This window comes from Oncorhynchus mykiss, chromosome 17, assembly GCF_057628025.1.
Source record: "Oncorhynchus mykiss isolate SJ-2025 chromosome 17, ASM5762802v1, whole genome shotgun sequence".
In the NCBI taxonomy this organism is placed as follows: Eukaryota; Metazoa; Chordata; class Actinopteri; order Salmoniformes; family Salmonidae; genus Oncorhynchus; species Oncorhynchus mykiss.
In genome coordinates this window covers 41809374-41831843 of record NC_143038.1, presented here as the reverse complement: position 1 = coordinate 41831843, position 22470 = coordinate 41809374, and positions in this window count along the sequence as shown.

Sequence of the window (22470 nt, the reverse complement as noted above, 5' to 3'; positions counted from 1 at the left end):
ATATCTCTTGACACAATTATGAAAATAATCATGGCCTCTAAACCTGCAAGCTGCATACTGGACCCTATTCCAACTAAACTACTGAAAGAGCTGCTTCCTGTGCTTGGCCCTCCTATGTTGAACATAATAAACGGCTCTCTATTCACCGGATGTGTACCAAACTCACTAAAAGTGGCAGTAATAAAGCCTCTCTTGAAAAAGCCAAACCTCGACCCAGAAAATATGAAAAACTATCGACCTATATCGAATCTTCCATTCCTCTCAAAAAAGGCTGTTCACTGCCTTCCTGAAGACAAACAATGTATACGAAATGCTTCAGTCTGGTTTTAGACCCCATCATAGCACCGAGACTGCACCTGTGAAGGTGGTAAATGACCTTTTAATGGCATCAGACCGAGGCTCTGCATCTGTCCTCGTGCTCCTAGACCTTAGTGCTGCTTTTGATACCATCGTTCACCACATTCTTTTGGAGAGATTGGAAACTCTAATTGATCTACACAGACAAGTTTTTTGCCTGGTTTAGAGCTTATCTGTCGGAAAGATATCAGTTCATCTCTGTGGATGGTATGTCCTCTGACAAATCAACTGTACATTTTGGTGTTCCTCAAGGTTCCGTTTTAGGACCACTATTGTTTTCACTACATATTTTACCTCTTGGGGATGTCATTCGAAAACATAATGTTAACTTTCACTGCTATGCGGATGACACACAGCTGTACATTTCAACGAAACATGGTGAAGCCCCAAAATTGCCCTCGCTAGTTACCTGTGTTTCAGACATAAGGAAATGGATGGCTGCAAACTTTCTACTTTTAAACTCGGACAAAACAGAGATGCTTGTTCTAGGTCCCAAGAAACAAAGAGATCTTCTGTTGAATCTGACAATTAATCTTAATGGTTGTACAGTCGTCTCAAATAAAACTGTGAAGGACCTCGCCGTTACTCTGGACCCTGATCTCTCTTTTGACGAACATATCAAGACTGTTTCAAGGACAGCTTTTTTCCATCTACGTAACATTGCAAAAATCTGAAACTTTCTGTCCAAAAATGATGCTGAAAAATGTATCCATGCTTTTGTTACTTCTAGGTTAGACTACTGCAATGCTCTACTTTCCGGCTACCCAGATAAACTTCAGTTCGTGCTAAATACAGCTGCTAGAATCCTGACTAGAACCAAAAAAATTTATCATATTACTCCAGTGCTAGCCTCCCTACACTGGCTTCCTGTCAAGGCAAGGGCTGATTTCAAGATTTTACTGCTAACCTACAAAGCATTACATGGGCTTGCTCATACCTATCTTTCTTATTTGGTCCTGCCGTACATACCTACACGTACGCTACGGTCACAAGACGCAGGCCTCCTAATTGTCCCTAGAATTTCTAAGCAAACAGCCGGAGGCAGGGCTTTCTCCTGTAGAGCTCCATTTTTATGGAATGGTCTGCCTACCCATGTGAGAGACGCAAACTCGGTCTCAACCTTTAAGTCTTTACTGAAGACTCATCTCTTCAGTGTGTCATATGATTGAGTGTAGTCTGGCCCAGGAGTGTGAAGGTGAACGGAAAGGCTCTGGAGCAGCGAACCACACTTGCTGTCTCTGCCTGGCCGGTTCCCCTCTTTCCACTGGGATTCTCTGCCTCTACGCCTATTACAGGGGCTGAGTCACTGCCCCCCCCCCCCCCGCTTGGGTTGTGCCATGGCGGAGATCTTGGTGGGCTATACCCGGCCTTGTCTCAGGATGGTAGGTTGGTGGTTGAAGATATCCCTCTAGTGGTGTGGGGGCTGTGCTTTGGCAATGTGGGTGGGGTTATATCCTTCCTTTTTGGCCCTGTCCGGGGGTATCATTGGATAGGGCCACAGTGTCTCCTGACCCCTCCTGTCTCAGCCTCTAGTATTTATGCTGCAGTAGTTTATGTGTCGGGGGCTAGGGTCAGTTTGTTATGTCTGGAGCACTTTTCCTGTCTTATCCTGTGTCCTGTGTGAATTTAAGTATGCTCTCTCTAATTCTCTCTTTCTCTCTTTCTCTCTCTCTCTCGGAGGACCTGAGCCCTAGTACCAAGCCTCAGGACTACCTGGCATGATGACTCCTTGCTGTCCCCAGTCCACCTGGCCGTGCTGCTGCTCCAGTTTCAACTATTCTGCCTGCAGCTATGGAATCCTGATCTGTTCACCGGACGTGCTACCTGTCCCAGACCAATTACTTGACCATGCTGGTCATTTATGAACATTTGAACATCTTGGCCATGTTCTGTTATAATCTCCACCCGGCACAGCCAGAAGAGGACTGGCCACCCCTCATAGCCTGGTTCCTCTCTAGGTTTCTTCCTAGGTTTTGGCCTTTCTAGGGAGATTTTCCTAATCAACGTGCTTTTGACCTTTGGGCCGCCTGTTGCCAACCCTGCTTAAGGAGTCCACATGCTTCACAGTCGAAACAGTTTAAAAATAATAATAAAGTACCTAGAGACCTGGTGAACAGCACTGTAGGACTTTATTAAACCTCTTAATCTCTCTGAATTCATTTCCATATAACAGCATGTTGTTATGATGCGTTTGTATTCCAGTCATTGCAGCCAGAGCATCTCCAGGTCTCTCCGCCCGCTGTGTTTTGTCCTAAATGGAGCAGTAAGCCAGGCCTCATTTAGCTCTCCATGGGGAAAAGCCATTTCCATCTCCATCCTCTCCTCGTCTATTTCCCACATTAAGAGACCCAAAATAACAACAGACAAAAATATCCAAATCACATTACATTGTAATGTAGTAAAGACCCCTCATCAGAGTGCTTCAAGCGACCCCTAGTGGTGAAAGGGGATATGGCATGGTCTGCGTATTTCGACAAATTGCCACAAAAAGCCACAAATAACCACAAATGGCTATTGATGTGGATGGGGAACACAAAGAGTACTTCAATGCAAATTGTGTACAAATTGATCCGTTATGTAGAGGGGAGAGTCAATAAGAGGACAAAGACTGTGTAGTGGAGCAGCTTGTGACCTCATGCACAGGGAGAACAGATTCTTCCAAATCAAAAAGGATTGGGGATATAGAACACACACTCGGTCCATTAGACTTCATCATGAAAAACAACAGGTTCTTATAAGAGTCTGTAATTACGGCCCAGAGTTTTCCTGGCTGTAATGACGACTGCTTGCATGCAGGTATGTACAGTTTGAGCACATAACTCAAGGCCAAAAGCTCCCTGACGTGCTGACAGCCTCTAATGATTATAATCAAGTCATTTTGACTGTCAGGATGATCACTGTCTGACTCTTAGTAAATGTAAATTCTTTATCAGGGACCTCAATGGAATTTCAGGTATTGTCATAGAAATGGCCCATCAGTTATTTACCTAGGCAAGTCAGTTAAGAACAAATGCTTATTTTCAATGACGGCCTAGGAACAGTGGGTCAACTGCCTTGTTCAGGGGTAGAACAGCAGATTTTTACCCTGTCAGCTCAGGGATTCGATCTTGCAACCTTCCGGTTACTAGTCCAACACTCTAACCACCAGGCTACCTGCTTATGTTATGCCACTAGTGAACTTTGTGAGAGTATTGGAAAATGTCTGAACATGAAGTAAGTATTTTTGTCTTTGAGATTCGATTGAGGTGTTCATTTGTGCAGTGCTTGAGCAGGTGTGAGGTTGAAGAATGTGCATGCGTGTGAGTGAGTGAGTGAGTGAGTGAGTGAGTGAATCTCCGAAGAGGACAGATTGATTGATCACACATAGGTAGTTAAGTGAGTGCAAGTTCCACTGTTCCCCTGTCACTCAGCTCCTCCTCTGTGTGTGTGTGTGACTCTGTGTGCATGTATGTGTAGTGGGAAAAGTTACCTGTACGCAGGTGACTCTTCCTCATCCTCTCCTCCTCTTCCTCTCTCCTCCATCCTCCAACTCCACCCCTAATTCCTCTGACTGCGGCTCGTTTTGAGCTTCCGCATTTCTTGTTGACATTTCAGAAGGCTGGATATAGCAAGAGCACGATGGCCGTGGAGAGGTGAAGAGAGGTGAAAAACAGATAAGGGGAGGGAGGGATTCCAGCACCATCAGAAATGTCAAATTATTCAACCTGTGAACATTCTGTACAATGTTGATTGTGATTGAAACAATATGTTTGTAGAATACTATATTGTGATTAATAGAATATAATTCAGTATAATATAACGGTCTATATATTAGATACTTGGTACTGTTTCTCTAAAATAGCTAGCTGCCTTTTGGTGTTTGCACCTGGCAGGTCTGTTTTAGTGGCGCTAATGGACACAGAGAATAGTTCAATGTCTCCCCCTGGTGGTTAATTTGTCCTCTTCAGTTATTTTTATTATTATGGACTAATATAGCTGCTTTATGGGGATCTACTGAGTCGTGAGTCATGACTTCATTTTTCGTTTTTTAATTTATGTAAATCATCTCAACTAATAACAATCCTCATATTTCCCTGGATACTGTTTTGGACTCAGTCAGAATTGTAGCATGTCCAACTCTAAGAGCAATTGATGTTTATAAAAATTTTTAAAAAACGTACTGCTGCACGTACATTTCCACAGCCCACTGCTGCACCTTCACTCCTTCACCTTTAAGTCCCAACACGAGCACGGACGTACAGGCGGGAGCGCGCGCGCGCACACACACACACCTCCCCTCTAGCTGCAGTGTTTTTATGGCGGGCAATTTAGGTGCAGCTGCTCTCTCAGTGATCTCAGAGCTGGGGAGGCTGAAGCCTCAAGTGCAATAAAAGGCAGGCCACTGCAGATGGTGCAGACAGACAGAGAAGAGAAATAAGGGAGGAAGAGAGGAATAGAAAGGGGGAAGGAGAGCATTCTGCTAAAACATCCTCTGTGTTCAACATTAAACAAACACTAAATAATGCAGCACAGCAGAATTAGGCCGAAACCGCTAATTATCAAAAACCAGAAAAGCAATGTTAAATTCTACAATTGCCCAAAAGGAAGCAAGCTGGTCTTGGGAATCTGTTCACAAACACAAACAGAGCCACAGGACAGCAGCACAATTAGACCCAACCAAATCATGAGAAAACAAAAAGATAATTACTTGACACATTGGAAAGAATTAACCAAAATCAGAACAAACTAGAAAGCTATTTGGCCCTAAACAGATGACTGACCCAAAATTAAGGAAAGATTTGACTATATACAGACTCAGTGAGCATAGCCTTGCTATTGAAAGAGGCCTCCATAGGCAGACCTGGCTCTCAAGAGAAGACAGACTATATGCACACTGACCATAAAATTAGGTGGAAACTGAGCTGCACTTCCTAACCTCCTGCCAAATGTATGACCATATTAGAGACACATATTTCCCTCAGATTACACAGACCCACAAAGAATTTGAAAAACAAATCCAATTTTGATAAACTCTCATATCTATTAGGTGAAATACCAATTTGCCATCACAGCAGCAAGACTTGTGACCTGTTGCCACAAGAAAAGGTCAACCAGTGAAGAACAAACACCTTTGTAAATACAACCCATATTTACGTTTATTTATTTTCTCTTTTGTACTTTAACTATTTGCACATCGGTACAACACTGTACATAGCCGTAATATGACATTTGAAATGTCTCTATTCATTTGAAACTTTTGTGAGTGTAATGTTTACTGTTCATTTCTGATTGTTTATTGCACTTTTGTTTATTATCTATTTGACTTGCTTTGGCAACGTAACCTATGCCAATAAAGCCGTTTGAATTGAATTGAGTCAGAGAGACGTCTGGGACACCATAATAAAGGAGGTAGAGAAAAGAAGAGAGAAAAAAGCTTCAGCCAGTGCTTCAGTGGTCTGTCTCATCAACACCCACCTGGCTGCACATACTCAGTACAAAGATTAGTCTACTGTCGTCCGGTTGGTTTTATGTCTTAAGCCCAAGCCCATTGCAGAAACACCCAGAGGAGCTCATTTAAACTCGCCCCCACAAGCTCCCCACCGCACGCGCACACGTATGTATGTTACATACATACATACATACATACATACATACATACATACACACACACACACACACACACACACACACACACACACACACACACACACACACACACACACACACACACACACACACACACACACACACACACACACACACACACACACACACACACACACACACAGAGGTTTAGGACTCAAGACTGAGATAAGGACAAGAGGAGAGAGGGTGAAAGGGGGAAGGGTTCTAAAGATGAAAGGAGGACAGGGCTATGAGACAGAGGGAAAGGAAAGGAAAGGAAAGGAAAGGAAAGGAAAGGAAAGGAGGACAGGGCTATGAGACAGAGGGAAAGGAAAGGAAAGGAGGACAGGGCTATGAGACAGAGGGAAAGGAAAGGATGGGATAGGGGGGTCTATTACTCCACAGGAATGTTCAATTATTCAGACACAAATGAACACATTACACATACGGACACAAGATGTCAACACATATGCACCGCCATACACTAACACAACTTAAATTATCTCTCCCTCTGTGTCCCACATTCTCTTTCTCTCACACACACACACACACAAATGCGCTCGCACTGGACCATAAATCTGGCAAGGACAGCCATGGCCCAGGACTGGAACAGGTGTTGGGGGTATTGGGGGGTGAGAGTACTCAGTGTGTGTCTGCTTGCATGAGTGTGTATGTGTACTTCACTCAGCCAGACCAGGTGGGATCCCATAATGCACTGCAACAGCTCCCTCTAACTCTGTCTTCCAACCTTCATGACCAACATGACTCATCACCGTAACCATATCATCTCTAGGTGAAAACACCTAGTGGTGCTGTGGCTCATATTACTGGACTTGTGTCATTGAGAGGAAGTTGTAAATTAATATAATTTGGGTTGAGAGTTATGTCACTTAACTGCCTCTTAGCCTCAACTATCTTGTAGCCTCTTCTTTACAGGTGGTACAGACTTCCCTGGAATGTTTTGGTATACTGAAAGTCAAGGAGCACACATTACATAGGCTTGTCTCGTATCAGACGCGTAAACTCTTTTACATTACAGTAATAACATCTCATCATAACATCTGTATGCTTACGCCAGGAGTCACTCTCTGGTTCACTGGCATAACCTAACTCATACACAACATACATTTTTTACATGGCATTTTAGTCATTTAGCAGACACTTATCCAGAGCGACTTACAGGACAAATTAGGGTTAAGTGCATTGCTCAAGGGCGCATCGACAGATTTTTCAACTAGTCAGCTTGGGGATTCAAACCAGCAACCGTTCAGCTACTGGCTCAATGCTCTTAACCGCTAGTCTACCTGCTGCCCTAAACACATCAAAATGAGATTGCACACCTGCAAACACACACACACGGTTAAAATACATAGCTAACATTGCAGACACACACACAGGCCAACACGTTCTAATGCTTAAGAGGGATGGATATAAACACACACACATGGTGCTGGAACTATTGTGATTTATTGGGGAGTAAGTGGTTTAAGCTGCACATCTCGCTCCGACACATAAACACCTGACAGCGGGCCTCATAAATAAGGCTATACAGACGCCTGCTGGGTAAATTACACTCAGCACTATCTCTTAACCCTTCAACCCTATTCTCAACCAGCTGGTAGAGCATGTTTTGACAATGGATTTAGAAGTGGATATAAAACAAAATATTCACTTGAACTTGATTGGTCAACTCTCCCAGCCCTTTTGCATCAATTTACATATGTTGTATCCTTTTGGGTTAAGGCAGTTCAATTGTGGCACGCTAGCTTTGCCCACTCAGAGGGCTTTAAGAAAACTTGATATCAGTCACCAAAGATATGGGATAAAAGGCAGAAATTCAGTTGGTGAGGGATTAATATTGCACCATTCCTGTTAGTAGACATTGAAGAGTAGGAGTATGAAGATAGTTAAAAATGTAAATATGATTGAATTGTTGACAATGCACTATATTAGGCAACATAAATAGGTTATTCATTTCATGACCCATGACTTAATGTCACCTGTAAAATAATGCCTGAGGGAGATTACACTACACACCACCTGAAAATGTACACCACATCAGTCACTGGCTTCATCAATAAGTGCATCGATGACGTCGTCCCCACAGTGACCGTACGTACATACCCCAACCAGAAGCCACTAGAAGCCATGTCATCAGTCCGGTGAAACCTGTGCCGGCTCCACGCACCAGGCCTCCAGTGCGCCTCCCCAGTCTGGTACATCCTGTGCCGGCTCCCCGCACTCACCCTGAAGAGTGTGTCATCAGTCCGGTGAAGCCTGTGCCGGCTCCACGCACTCACCCTGAAGAGTGAGTCTCCAGCAACGGTCTACAGCCCGGAACCTCCAGCGACGGTTCACAGTCCAAAGCTTCCAGCGAGGGTTCACAGGCCAAAGCTTCCAGTGAGGGTTCACAGTCCAAAGCTCCCAGCGAGGGTTCACAGTCCAAAGCTTCCAGCGAGGGTTCACAGTCCAAAGCTTCCAGCGAGGGTTCACAGTCCAAAGCTTCCAGCGAGGGTTCACAGTCCAAAGCTTCCAGCGAGGGTTCACAGTCCAAAGCTTCCAGCGAGGGTTCACAGGCCAAAGCTTCCAGCGACGGTTCACAGTCCAAAGCTTCCAGCGAGGGTTCACAGTCCAAAGCTTCCAGTGAGGGTTCACAGTCCAAAGCTCCCAGCGAGGGTTCACAGTCCAAAGCTTCCAGCGAGGGTTCACAGTCCAAAGCTTCCAGCGAGGGTTCACAGTCCAAAGCTTCCAGCGAGGGTTTACAGTCCAAAGCTTCCAGCGAGGGTTCACAGTCCAAAGCTTCCAGCGACGGTTCACGGCCCGGAACTTCCAGTGACGGTCCACGGCCCGGAGCTTCCTGCGCCGGTGCCCAGTCCAGGCACGGCGTCCAGTCCCGCTCCATGGCCGGAGCCTTCCTCTGCTCCGGTGCCCAGTCCAGGCACGGCGTCCAGTCCCGCTCCATGGCCGGAGCCTTCCTCTGCTCCAGTGCCCAGTCCGAGCACAGCGTTCAGCCCGGCTTCATGGCTGGATTCGCGGTCTGAGCGGGTGCTATGTCCCACACCGGAGCCGCCACCGACGCTAGTTGCCCACCCTAACCCTCCCCGTCTAGGTTCAGGTTATGCGGTCGGAGTCCGCACCTTTGGGGGGGGGGGGATACTGTCACGCCCTGACCATAGAGAGCCTTCGGGGTTCTCTATGGTGTAATAGGTCAGAGCGTGACTAGGGGGGTTTTCTAGTTATTTTAGTTCTATGTTGGTGTGTGAGTATGGTTCCCAATTGTAGGCAGCTGAATATCGTTGCCTCTAATTGGGGATCATACTTAGTGTGTTCCTTTTCCCACCTGCGATATGGGATATTGTTTTGTTTAGTGCCTATGTACTGCACATTCGTTAATTCTTTTTTTTTAAGTTTCACTGTAATAAATATGTGGAACTCTACTCACGCTGCTCATTGGTCCACTCATTCTTACGACGAACGTGACACATCAAGTTGAAAAAAATAACTATTGCAAGTTATTACTTATTTTAGTTATTAGTAATAGGAATTTAAGGTGAAATGATTGTTTCAACATGTTTTTCAAGTAGAGACAGTTAAAGGGTTAAACTGACATGTAACGGGTTGGCGCTATCTATTTAACCCCACGGCCAGTGGAGAAGAGCCCACTGTACACCACTCACTCCCCACAGAGGTCTGCCCTGGACCTCAAAAGCCTCAGAGAGGGTCGGCACTATGGTGTGGTGACTATGGTGGTTTCACACTGCGCTGTGGTGTGTGTGTCTTGTGAAAGCGGGATCTTCTGCGTGCCTGGTTAGTAAGTGTGCATACCATGGCATGCACACTTTGTACATACTATGATATACAACACTGTTATCTTGACATCCTCTTTGTGCTAAAATTAGATTATGGATCGTAACTTATTTGTCGCAGCCTTCTAGTGACTATAAATTAGCTGAAGTACGACCTAAATGAAGTACAAGACATGACTTTGTGTTACACTCCCAGGGGAACTGTCACATTTGGCTCGGATTACCATTCTATGTAAATTCGTTAAGTTGAGGTGAGTCAGCTAGAAACACCAGGTGTCATGAACAAAACAGATGATCCATGGAGATCAACATGAGTGACAAGACCCGCCCATTCACCCTCCTGAAGAGGAAGTGAGATCCCTCCTCCTTCTTCTTTTCTTTCTCCTGTCAGTTGAGTCCAGAGGTGGTGAGAGAGTGGGGCGTGGTGGGAATGTGATGGGCCCTGTAGGGTGACAAAGAGAGGCTGGAGGCCAGGTCCATCATGTGCCCCCCTCCTCCATTCCTCTCTGCCTCTGCCTGGGGCTGGGGAGGGACAGGCTGCAGAGGTGTTTACCTTTCCCTAACATACACAGGACACACAGGAACTCACACACACGCAGTTATGAGAGCACAAATACACGTGCATGCACATAAGGGTTCCCATACACATATACACTGCACCATACACATATACACTGCACCATACACATATACACTGCACCATACACATATACACTGCACCATACACATATACACTGCACCATACACATATACACTGCACCATACACATATACACTGCACCATACACATATACACTGCACCATACACATATACACTGCACCATACACATATACACTGCACCATACACATATACACTGCACCATACACATATACACTGCACCATACACATATACACTGCACCATACACATATACACTGCACCATACACATATACACTGCACCATACACATATACACTGCACCATACACATATACACTGCACCATACACATATACACTGCACCATACACATATACACTGCACCATACACATATACACTGCACCATACACATCCACACAATATGTGTCTACTGTCTTCATCTTGTAGCCAGCTTGTTGTAACTGTTCCAGTACAATATTTTCATTACCGAGGTGGGTTTCTGGTTACAGATGGCCGAGGCAAGGAGGAGTCGTTTTCTCTCTTGATAGTTGTGCACATAAACAACTTTTGACACAGGGCAGGTGCCATGGCACACTGCACTGCCAATATATCTGTGTGTTTTGTGGTTTGGCATGAAATGTCTTGAAATTGAAAGGAATTAGTACAGTATGCATTGGCATCACTTCATTCAACTTAATAAGCATTGGCAGTACATCATTCTCTGCTCAATGTTGCCCCCCTGTGGTAATATGAAAGGCAGGCCATGCTCACTCCAAACCCACTGTTGATATACCATGCAAACTCACATTGACAAGTACACTTCATCATTTGAAAAAAACATATATAATAAACTAAATGACAGTCAAGCCTAACTAACATTGAGGTGAACTAGATATACATTTTGAGGGAGTTGGGATTACAGGACAGTTGTCTCATGGACCATGAATTGTAGGCTACGCAATCTAGGTGTTCTCTGAAAAGCAAGGGCCAACCTGAAGTTTAGGGGTTTTTCAGCACTTTTCTACATGAGTTTCTAAACATTCTCATTATTGTACTTTGTCTTTTAACCATCTCCATGAACCTTGTTTGACTAGTTTTAAATTACTCTGGTCTTTGCAGCACAACATAAATGTCCATTTTTGTTTAGTATTTGCAAAACCCCATTTAGGTTTCAGTTACCAATAATATGATGTCAATTGTCTACCCAGAATTCCAGGGTGTAAATAAATATCTGATAAAAGGAGAGGTATTTTTTTTCTCCGTATGTGTTAAAATGTTATTACATAGTTTTTACATTGGTTCTGATTATCAAACAGTGACAGTTCAATGTTCATTTTAAAACATTCAGTCCACAAATGACCAATACTGTCATGTGTTACCGGGTAATAATAATTTTGTTATAGTGCCATGACACAAGTGAAGTTTATTTCCAAATGGTATATCCACCAATATTTCACATTTGTGTTTTTTCATCAGTAATGATTGCTTATGGGTACCTTAATGTGTGTGTAAAATATTACCGTTCTCAGATTTTTTTATTCATAGATTTTAGATGTGTTTGATTTTTCTGTTGTTGTTGCAAAACACAATATATCCGTTGTTTAGCTGGAATGTAATGTTTGTATCCTGTATTTGACTGTGATATGTGGTTATCTCACCTGGCTATCTTAAGAGGAATGGATAAGAGCATCTGCTAAATGACCCAAATGTCAAATGTAAATGTTTTACATACAGATCTCATATTACTGTATCGAATATATTGATATGATTTTTTATTTATTTCATTCATTCATTCATTAAAAATATTGATGTCACAAATGTATCCTTTCTACAGTTCTTTATTAAAAATGAAGTTATTTCTTACATTTGATTGTGTAAAACCGAGCAACACTACTTATTTCCCTGAGAGTGAGGCGGATATGTTGCATTTAGCAAAGAAATGATTATTTTTCTCTCTGAAATGAAACCATCAAGTGATACATACAGTGCCTTGCGAAAGTATTCGGCCCCCTTGAACTTTGCGACCTTTTGCCACATTTCAGGCTTCAAACATAAAGATATAAAACTGTATTTTTTTTTGTGAAGAATCAACAACAAGTGGGACACAATCATGAAGTGGAACGACATTTATTGGATATTTCAAACTTTTTGAACAAATCAAAAACTGAAAACTTGGGCGTGCAAAATTATTCAGCCCCCTTAAGTTAATACTTTGTAGCGCCACCTTTTGCTGCGATTACAGCTGTAAGTCGCTTGGGGTATGTCTCTATCAGTTTTGCACATCGAGAGACTGATATTTTTTCCCATTCCTCCTTGCAAAACAGCTCGAGCTCAGTGAGGTTGGATGGAGAGCATTTGTGAACAGCAGTTTTCAGATCTTTCCACAGATTCTCGATTGGATTCAGGTCTGGACTTTGACTTGGCCATTCTAACACCTGGATATGTTTATTTTTGAACCATTCCATTGTAGATTTTGCTTTATGTTTTGGATCATTGTCTTGTTGGAAAACAAATTTCCGTCCCAGTCTCAGGTCTTTTGCAGACTCCATCAGGTTTTCTTCCAGAATGGTCCTGTATTTGGCTCCATACATCTTCCCATCAATTTTAACCATCTTCCCTGTCCCTGCTGAAGAAAAGCAGGCCCAAACCATGATGCTGCCACCACCATGTTTGACAGTGGGGATGGTGTGTTCAGCTGTGTTGCTTTTACGCCAAACATAACGTTTTGCATTGTTACCAAAAAGTTCAATTTTGGTTTCATCTGACCAGAGCACCTTCTTCCACATGTTTGGTGTGTCTCCCAGGTGGCTTGTGGCAAACTTTAAACGACACTTTTTATGGATATCTTTAAGAAATGGCTTTCTTCTTGCCACTCTTCCATAAAGGCCAGATTTGTGCAATATACTACTGATTGTTGTCCTATGGACAGAGTCTCCCACCTCAGCTGTAGATCTCTGCAGTTCATCCAGAGTGATCATGGGCCTCTTGGCTGCATCTCTGATCAGTCTTCTCCTTGTATGAGCTGAAAGTTTAGAGGGACGGCCAGGTCTTGGTAGATTTGCAGTGATCTGATACTCTTTCCATTTCAATATTATCGCTTGCACAGTGCTCCTTGGGATGTTTAAAGCTTGGGAAATCTTTTTGTATGCAAATCCAGCTTTAAACTTCTTCACAACAGTATCTCGGACCTGCCTTTTGTGTTCCTTGTTCTTCATGATGCTCTCTGCGCTTTTGACGGACCTCTGAGACTATCACAGTGCAGGTGCATTTATACGGAGACTTGATTACACACAGGTGGATTGTATTTATCATCATTAGTCATTTAGGTCAACATTGGATCATTCAGAGATCCTCACTGAACTTCTGGAGAGAGTTTGCTGCACTGAAAGTAAAGGGGCTGAATAATTTTGCACACCCAATTTTTCAGTTTTTGATTTGTTAAAAAAGTTTGAAATATCCAATAAATGTTGTTCCACTTCATGATTGTGTCCCACTTGTTGTTGATTCTTCACAAAAAAATACAGTTTTATATCTTTATGTTTGAAGCCTGAAATGTGGCAAAATGTTGCAAAGTTCAAGGGGGCCGAATACTTTCGCAAGGCACTGTACATGTCTGTCATTGAACAACGCCATGCCATGACTAGATAGTGACAAAAACACACCATAATTTATTTCAATAATAAAAGCTAATTTACCAACATTTCTGAAAATGTATATATAGCATTTTGGAATGAAACTCTTCAAGCATGGTTGATAGAAATCTAAATGACTTTGATATTAGCCCTTTTATACAGCAAAAATGCTGTATATTAAAATACCATAAAGTAGCCGAGTCCAATCAGCAGTAAAACTATACTGAAAACAGCATAAAAATGGCGATTGATAACAATCCTGAAAGTGAATCTCCTCCCCTTCCTCCACTCCTATACATTGCACTCTTTGGCTTTCTCAGTGATAGGTGGAAAGACTGAGCTAGCCTCCCTCTTCCCTCCCCTGTCTCCACATGTTCCTCCTCCCACCCCTCCAGCCAGCCAGCCAGAATCCCCCCCAACCCCACCCCGCAGTGCCCCAGAGGGAGCCTGATGAGGCAGCAGCACCTGGATGTGAGGCCCAGCAGGTGTGTTGAGCCTGGAGGTCAAGACTGGGCCCCTGCCAGGCAGCTCCAGTCCAGGCCCATGTCGATGGGGCCCAACCCAGCCAGCCAGAAGGTAATTTCCTGTTTCTCTCTCCATCTCCCTCCATCCTGCAGAGCTACCAAACAGATGGGCTTTTTATTCAGCAGGGGGGCCTCCCCCTGGTTGCCATAGTAACACATCTGACACACATTTTCACATAGTTAAGATGAAAAAGTCTGTTGTGGTCATTAAAAGCAAGAATTCCCCACAGTCTGATGCTGTTTCTACTTATATATATATTAGCGATGGGACATTTTCAGGAGGAACAATTTGTAAGGAACAATTTCTAATGGTACTTTTAACAACAAATTAAGCAAAGTTTCAATTTGGACATCTACCATTCTGAAATGCCCAGCTGACTACACAGACATGGTTAGTTTAGCCGTGAGTCGATATCTCAAGAAGTGGACTGGGGAGGATAGGCCAGAGCTGGCTTTGTCATCTCATCAGACCCCACCACAGGTCTCCCAGTGGTGGAAAATGTACCCAATTGTCATACTTGAGTAAAAGTCAAGATACCTTAATAGAAAATGACTTAAGTAAAAGTGGAGGTCACCCAGTAAAATACTACTTGAGTAAAAGTATTTGGTTTTAAATACATTTAAGTATCAAAAGTAAATGTAATTGCTAAAATATACTTAAGTATCAAAAGTAAAAGTATAAATAATTTCAAATTCATTATATTAAGCATATATATATGTACAGATAGCCATGCCCTTCACACTCCAACCCTCAGACAAAATTTACAAATGAAGCATTTGTGTTTAGTTTAGTGAGTCGCCAGATCAGACGCAGTAAGCATGACCATTGATGTTTTCTTGATAAGTGCCTAGAGAAGCTGGAAATGCCTACAGTTCTTACAAATCCACATCACGCTCTCAGTCTGTTAAACCTTCTGTCTTTGTTAATGGTTGGACGGTTGGTTAGAGGCTACTTTAGGGCAGAAGGAAGGGCAACGATAAGCCACACACACAGAGTCATGTAGTTCTACAAGTCACCGCCAGAGGGCAGATCTACGCATACAGAGTTGGTCCCCAAAAATCCAAGCGAAATGCCTTTATTTTTTTAAACACCTACATAGTATAGTCTCTTCCTTCATAACGTTCTTCTTTGTCTATATGTCATATTCTCAATCTCTCTAATATTATTTTCAGCTTGATACGTGGACTGGAGCTGTGCTCTCTGTGAAGACAAGATGTGAAAAGTCTCTATGACTGCTTTGTTTCATATCCACCACTCTCTTAGCGACTAGAATGATTCCACTTACATTCCCAGTTCGAAAAAGCATGAATCTTTAATCGAGTTAAAGGTGAAACAGCTTAACTGTCATCCATACCTGCCTTGTATCTCTGTCACTTCCATGGTTGAATCCTACTGGATTAGCTGGTAGCTTTGAACCCCACTTTGCACCACATCCCTCCTTCCCCTGGTTTATTTCCCCTCCTACTCCCTCTACCTTCACCCTTCTCTTTTTTAACCAATATTTTTTTTTTTATCTGAGCTTGTGCAGGGCACGCATTCGCATTGGGCTTTTATTACAGTCGTAGAGATTTAGAGTGAAGGGATATATCAGTTCGGAGCACACCGAATTAGTTAACAATGCATTATCTGCTTTTTATGGCAGCTATAACTCTCGTTATGCCTCTGCTCGGGAGAGAAGGGGAGAGAGGGCAGAGAGGGGGGAGAGATGGAAAGGGGGGAGGGGGGGGGGCAAAAAAGAGATAATTGAATAAGTAAATCATCAGTTTATAATTGAGCCTGATAGCCACCAAACTGGCCATAGTTGTCAAACAGTTCTCCTTAGTTTCCTGGTTACCCTTTATTAAGTTCACTTGTTGATCAAGACTGGTTGATCCAAATGCCGTTTGTTACTTTACTAGTTTCCATACTTTGAATTGTTTGCAGATGAGGTGACCGTCTGATAACGTCGGGCAGCAGGGAGGCCTCATCCCTGGCAGAGGATGGCTAAGACCATGAAAACTAAACTGCGTGGTCAGACCAGTCTGGGGGTGAGGAATCTTGGCCGTCTTGCTGAATTGCCCAGGTAGAGGACCCAAGGTCACTATGTCCACAACCTAGGCCCTCTGGTGCACACTTATGAAAGGGGAACCCCCCTGCAAGGCACCACTCAGAGGAAGGTATGAACCTACACATTAATCACAGATCACAACCTCTCTACATTATGTGAGCAATCTTGTTCATCTTGTTGGGTTGAACAAAGAGGAGACAATGTTCCTGCTGACCTGACAGTTCAACTCAATCCTTTGGTTCATTCACAACCCTTGCTTACTTTTACTTCTCCGCATCTTTTTTAATCAAAGACCAGGTAAGAATTTCATTTTCATTTTTACAAGAACGCAAAAAGATAAAGAGTTTTGTGTTGTTCATATTTTTTAAGCAAATTACTTTTTAGGTGGGGAGTAGAAGGTGCTTCAAACAACAGCACTCAAGGTGAAACCAAAACTCAAAAGAGCATTTGGATTGAAAAGGTGAGACACACATAATTAAAAATGTATCGTTTTATTTGGCTATTTCAAGTTAAAACTTTCAAGATGCTTTTGGCAAATCACTTTTTGCTGCATTGGTTAGGAACACATTTACCACAGACACCATGATGGTGGAAGAGGTAACGGTGAGAAAATATATTTATTAACTTAGGATAGCAAGCACTAATACTTATAAGTGATCTTTCCTAAGAAACAGTTCTCTTTGTTTGTATTCAAAAAGTGTTCTCGACATGTTAAATATTAGTGTATACAGTTGAAGTCGGAAGTTTACATACACTTAGGTTGGAGTCATTAAAACTCGTTTTTCAACCACTCCAAAAATGTCTTGCTAACAAACAATAGTTTTGGCAAGTCTGTTAGGACATCTACTTTGTGCATGACACAAGTAATTTTTCCAACAATTGTTTATTTTGATTGATTATTTTACTTATAATTCACTGTATCACAATTCCAGTGGGTCAGAAGTCTTTTTTTTTTACCCCTTTTTCTCCCCAATTTCGTGGTATCCAATTGTTGTAGTAGCTACTATCTTGTCTCATCGCTACAACTCCCGTACGGGCTCGGGAGAGACGAAGGCTGAATGTCATGCGTCCTCCGATACACCAATGTGTCGGAGGCTACACCGTGCCCCTGGCAACCTTGGCTAGCACGCACTGCGCCCGGCCCGCCACAGGAGTCGCTGGTGCGCGATGAGACAAGGAGATCCCTACCGACCAATCCCTCCCTAACCCTGACGACGCTAGGCCAATTGTGCGTCGCCCCACGGACCTCCCGGTCGCGGCCGGTTACGACAGAGCCTGGGCGCTAACCCAGGGACTCTGATGGCACAGCTGGCGCTGCGCCACCCGGGAGGCCACGACTGTGCCTTTAAAGGCCTACCTACCTTCAAACTCAGTGCCTCTTTGCTTGACATCATGGGAAAATCAAAAGAAATCAGCCAAGACCATAGAAAAAAATTGTGGACCTCCACAAGTCTGGTTCATCCTTGGGAGCAATTTCTAAATGCCTGAAGGTACCACGTTCATCTGTACAAACAATAGTACGCAAGTGTAAACACCATGGGACCACGCAGCCGTCATACCGCTCCTAGAGATGAAAGTACTTTAGTTCGAAAAGTGAAAATCAATCCCAGAAAAACAGCAAAGGACCTTGTGAAGATGCTGGAGGAAACGGGTACAAAATTATCTATATCCACAGTAAAACGAGTCCTATATCGACATAACCTGAAAGGCCGCTCAGCAAGGAAGAAGTCACTGCTCCAAAACCGCCATAAAAAAAAGCTAGACTACGGTTTGCAACTGCACATGGGGACAAAGATTGTACTTTTTGGTCTGATGAAACAAAAATAGAAATGTTTGGCCATAATGACCATTGTTGTGTTTGGAGGAAAAAGGGGGATGCTTGCAAGCTGAAGAACACAATCCCAACCGTGAAGCACGGGGGATGGCAGCATCATGTTGTGGGGGTGCTTTGCTGCAGGAGGGACTGGTGAACTTCACAAAATAGATGGCATCGTGAGGAAGGGAAAATTATGTGGATATATTGAAGCAACATCTCAAGACATCAGTTAAAGCTTGGTCGCAAATGCGTCTTCCAAATGGACAATTACCCCAAGCAAACTTCCAAAGTTGTGGCAAAATGGCTTAAGGACAAGAAAGTCAAGGTATTGGAGTGTCCATCACAAAGCCCTGACCTCAATCCTATAGAACATTTGTCAGCAGAAGTGAAAAAGTATGTGCGAGCAAGGAGGCCTACAAACCTGACTCAGTTACACCTACTCTGTCAGGAGGAATGGGCCACAATTCACCCAAGCTTGTGGAAGGCTACCTGAAACATTTGACCAAAGTTAAACAATTTAAAGGCAATGCTACCAAATACTAATTGAGTGTATGTAAACTTCTGATCCACTGGGAATGTGATGAAAGAAATAAAAACTGAAATAAATCATTCTCTCTACTATTATTCTGACATTTCACATTCTTAAAGTAAAGTGGTGATCCTAACTGACCTAAGACAGGGAATTTTTACCAGGATTAAATGTCAGGCATTGTGAAAAACTGAGTTTAAATGTATTTGGCTAAGGTGTATGTAAACTTCCGACTTCAACTGTAAGCTTATGTGAATTAATTATATGGTTATTCTGTATTCAATTGTTACATTGTTCTAATCTCTGATATGAACTGTGAGGCTTTATTAAGTCTCTCAAAAATGTGGAACTAGTCATATTGTGTTTTCCTTTGACAGAATAAATCCATAGAAGGAGAGGACCCACCTTTTTTTAACTAAATAGATTTTAAAAATCAAACAACCAAAAGGCCTGTATTTCAAACCATGTGGTGGCTTGTGAACATCCAATTGATACATATTAATGTTTTGCACAACAGGAGGATATCAGACAACCAATGAACATCCTCATTGTAAAAGGCATTAAGAAAACATACAGGGAATTGATCTGATAGACTGTTTAAGCCAATTATGCAAGATTCAGGATATCTTTATGGAAGAAGTTTCTGCCTATTTCACCTGCATGGATGCCAATATAGCTGATCAAATTGTTGGTAAGAGAATAAAATGTGAATGTAGGGGCATGATTTGGTGGGTGTTGTGCTGCTAGAAATGGAGGTGCTGTGGACAATTTGGACAAAGAGCATGTTGCCTAATGGTTGTTAGCGCTTGAAGTTATAGTGAATCCAAATTCCAATGTTATTCAGATACCCTACTGCAGATAACAAATGGAAAGACACTATGATAACAATAAAAACACATTCACATCTTGTCGTTGCTCTCTATTATTCCTTTAACAGATATGGGGAATCATATGATGAAAGGTAAAAGTATTGTAGCGAGTAAAGTGGATACCTATGGATATAAAAACAATCCAAAATGTATATTTTATACGGCCGTAAAGCTAACTAAAAAGCTGCATTCCCCAAGTGAGGACGGCCTTCACTTCAGCAGTGATGAATTCATTAACTTCTTCAACGAAAAGATTATGATCATTAGAAAGCAACAAACTCATCTTTGAATCTGCGTATTTCTCCAAAATGTACTTGTCCTGAGTCTGCACAGAACTGCCAGGACGTAAGATCAATGGAGACACTCAAGTTTTTAAATCCTGTATCTCTCGACACATTCACGCAAATAGTGATTGCCTCTAAACCTTCCAGCTGACTACTGAACCCTATTCCAACTAAACTACTGAAAGAGCTACTTCGGGGTGCTTGGCCCTCCTATGATGAACATAATAAAAGGCTCCCTGTCCTCCAGATGTGTACCAAACTCACTAAAAGTGGCAGTAATAAAGCCTGTCCTGAAAAAGCCAAACCTTGACCCAGAATGTTTATATAAAATGATCGGCCTATATCTAATCTCCCATTCCTCTCAAAATATTTTGAAAAAGCTGCTGCGCAGCATTCTTTTGGTGGGAGATTGGAAACTCTAATTGATCTACACGGACAAGTTTTTGCCTGGTTTAGAGCTTATCTGTCGGTAAGATATCAGTTCATCTCTGTGGATGGTATGTCCTCTGACAAATCAATGGTAAGTTTCGGTGTTCCTCAAGGTTCCGTTTTAGGACCACTATTGTTTTCACTATATGTTCTACCTCTTGGTGATGTCATTCAGAAACACAATGTCAAATTTCACTGCTATGGGTACGACACACAGCGGACGACACACAGCTGTACATTTCGATGAAAGATGGTGAAGCCCCAAAACTGCCTACACTGTGTTTCAGACATAAGGAAGTGGATGGCAGCAAATGTTTTACTTTTAAACTCAGACAAAACAGAGATGTTAGTTCTAGATACCAAGAAACAAAGTTGTCTCAAATAAAACTGTGAATGACCTCTGTGTTACTCTGGATCCTGATCTCTCTTTTGATGAACATATCAATAATATTTATAGCGCATCATTATGACTTACTTTCTCATTACTCGTAGTCAGATTACATGTTTTGGTTGGCGGGAACGGGCTTCCATTGATACACCTGGACAACAGCCTGAGGACATGATTGGTGAGGATCATTCTTCTTCCAATAAAATAACTATGGCCGGGGTGGTCAATGTATAGAAAATGATATGCTTCAAAGCATTGATATTACTGTGGTGATGGCATCTTGTGCTAATAGCATGACACAATACGAATAAGAATTCATGAAACAGTCTAATCTATATCAAAGGCATGACACACTACACCCCATTGACTCTGTACACTCATGCAATGCAGTATTTCACTACCTCAAGTAACACCACATCTCTTCCTAATCCAGGAGGCCTTTATAAAGGTATCGGCGAAGACCATGAAGAAAGTGCTGGAGAGGGTGATGAGGAAGGAGAGTGTGAGGTCTATGAAAAAGGAGAGGGAGATGGTAAAGTCTATGAAGGAGTATAGGGAGAAGGTGAGGTCTATGAAGAAGGAGAGGGTGAGGTTTGTGAAAAAGGTCCTGTTGTGAGCAATGTAGAGCAAATGTTTGAATTTATTTGTTTAATATTTATTTATCCAGGTTAGTCTCATTGAAATAAAATCTATTTTTCAAAAGAGACTTGGTCCAACCAAGACCAGCAATGATGGTAGCCTCAAGATCCAAACTAAATCACGTTACATTTCACTGTTGTTTCTCGTCACTTATTCTGAATTAGTAGAGTGAGACAATAGTGAAACATAGTGTAATTCAGTGTGGACCTGGAGTTGGACCTAGCTCTGCCTACTATGATGGTAGCCTTAAAATCTAAAATGAACAATGTAACATTTCACTATGGTTTCACTTTACTAATTCAATCTGGCATTCCTCTAATAGACGGGTACTTGGACTGTCTAAAAAATAACCAGTCGGTTGAAGTTGATCCAGAAGCTGACAGGTTTTGAATAATGCCCCACACACAGTAGATGCAGGCACAAACCTTTTAAATGAAAAGATGGCCATAATGAATTTGTGAAGTGAAACGGAACAGTTCAGTTTGGATCCAGGCCACCATTTGAAGGCTGTATTGCAGAATTTTGTGGAAGCACTATCAGAGGCATCACTTCTGAGAAAAGGACCTCTCTAGACCCCTTCAACTTCAAAACCAGCAGAGTTGAAGCAAATAGTTTAGAACCCCTGCATCAACCTGACCATCAGCTCAAAACACAACACCTTCAACTCTCCAAGGATCCCACATAAAAATCTCTTACCAGTTCAAGCTGACTATGACTGAGTGTTGATCAACCTGGCATGTTACTAGTACTGTTAATTATATTGTAACTATTGTAATTGTTTGTGCATTGCAACCATTAGACCATATGCTTCAGAAACAAAATACCTAATAGCAGCTGTTCTAACTTTGACCAATTAGTGATCCTTTTGTGATTATCTTTGATTTCAATCAAATTCTCCTGATTATTCA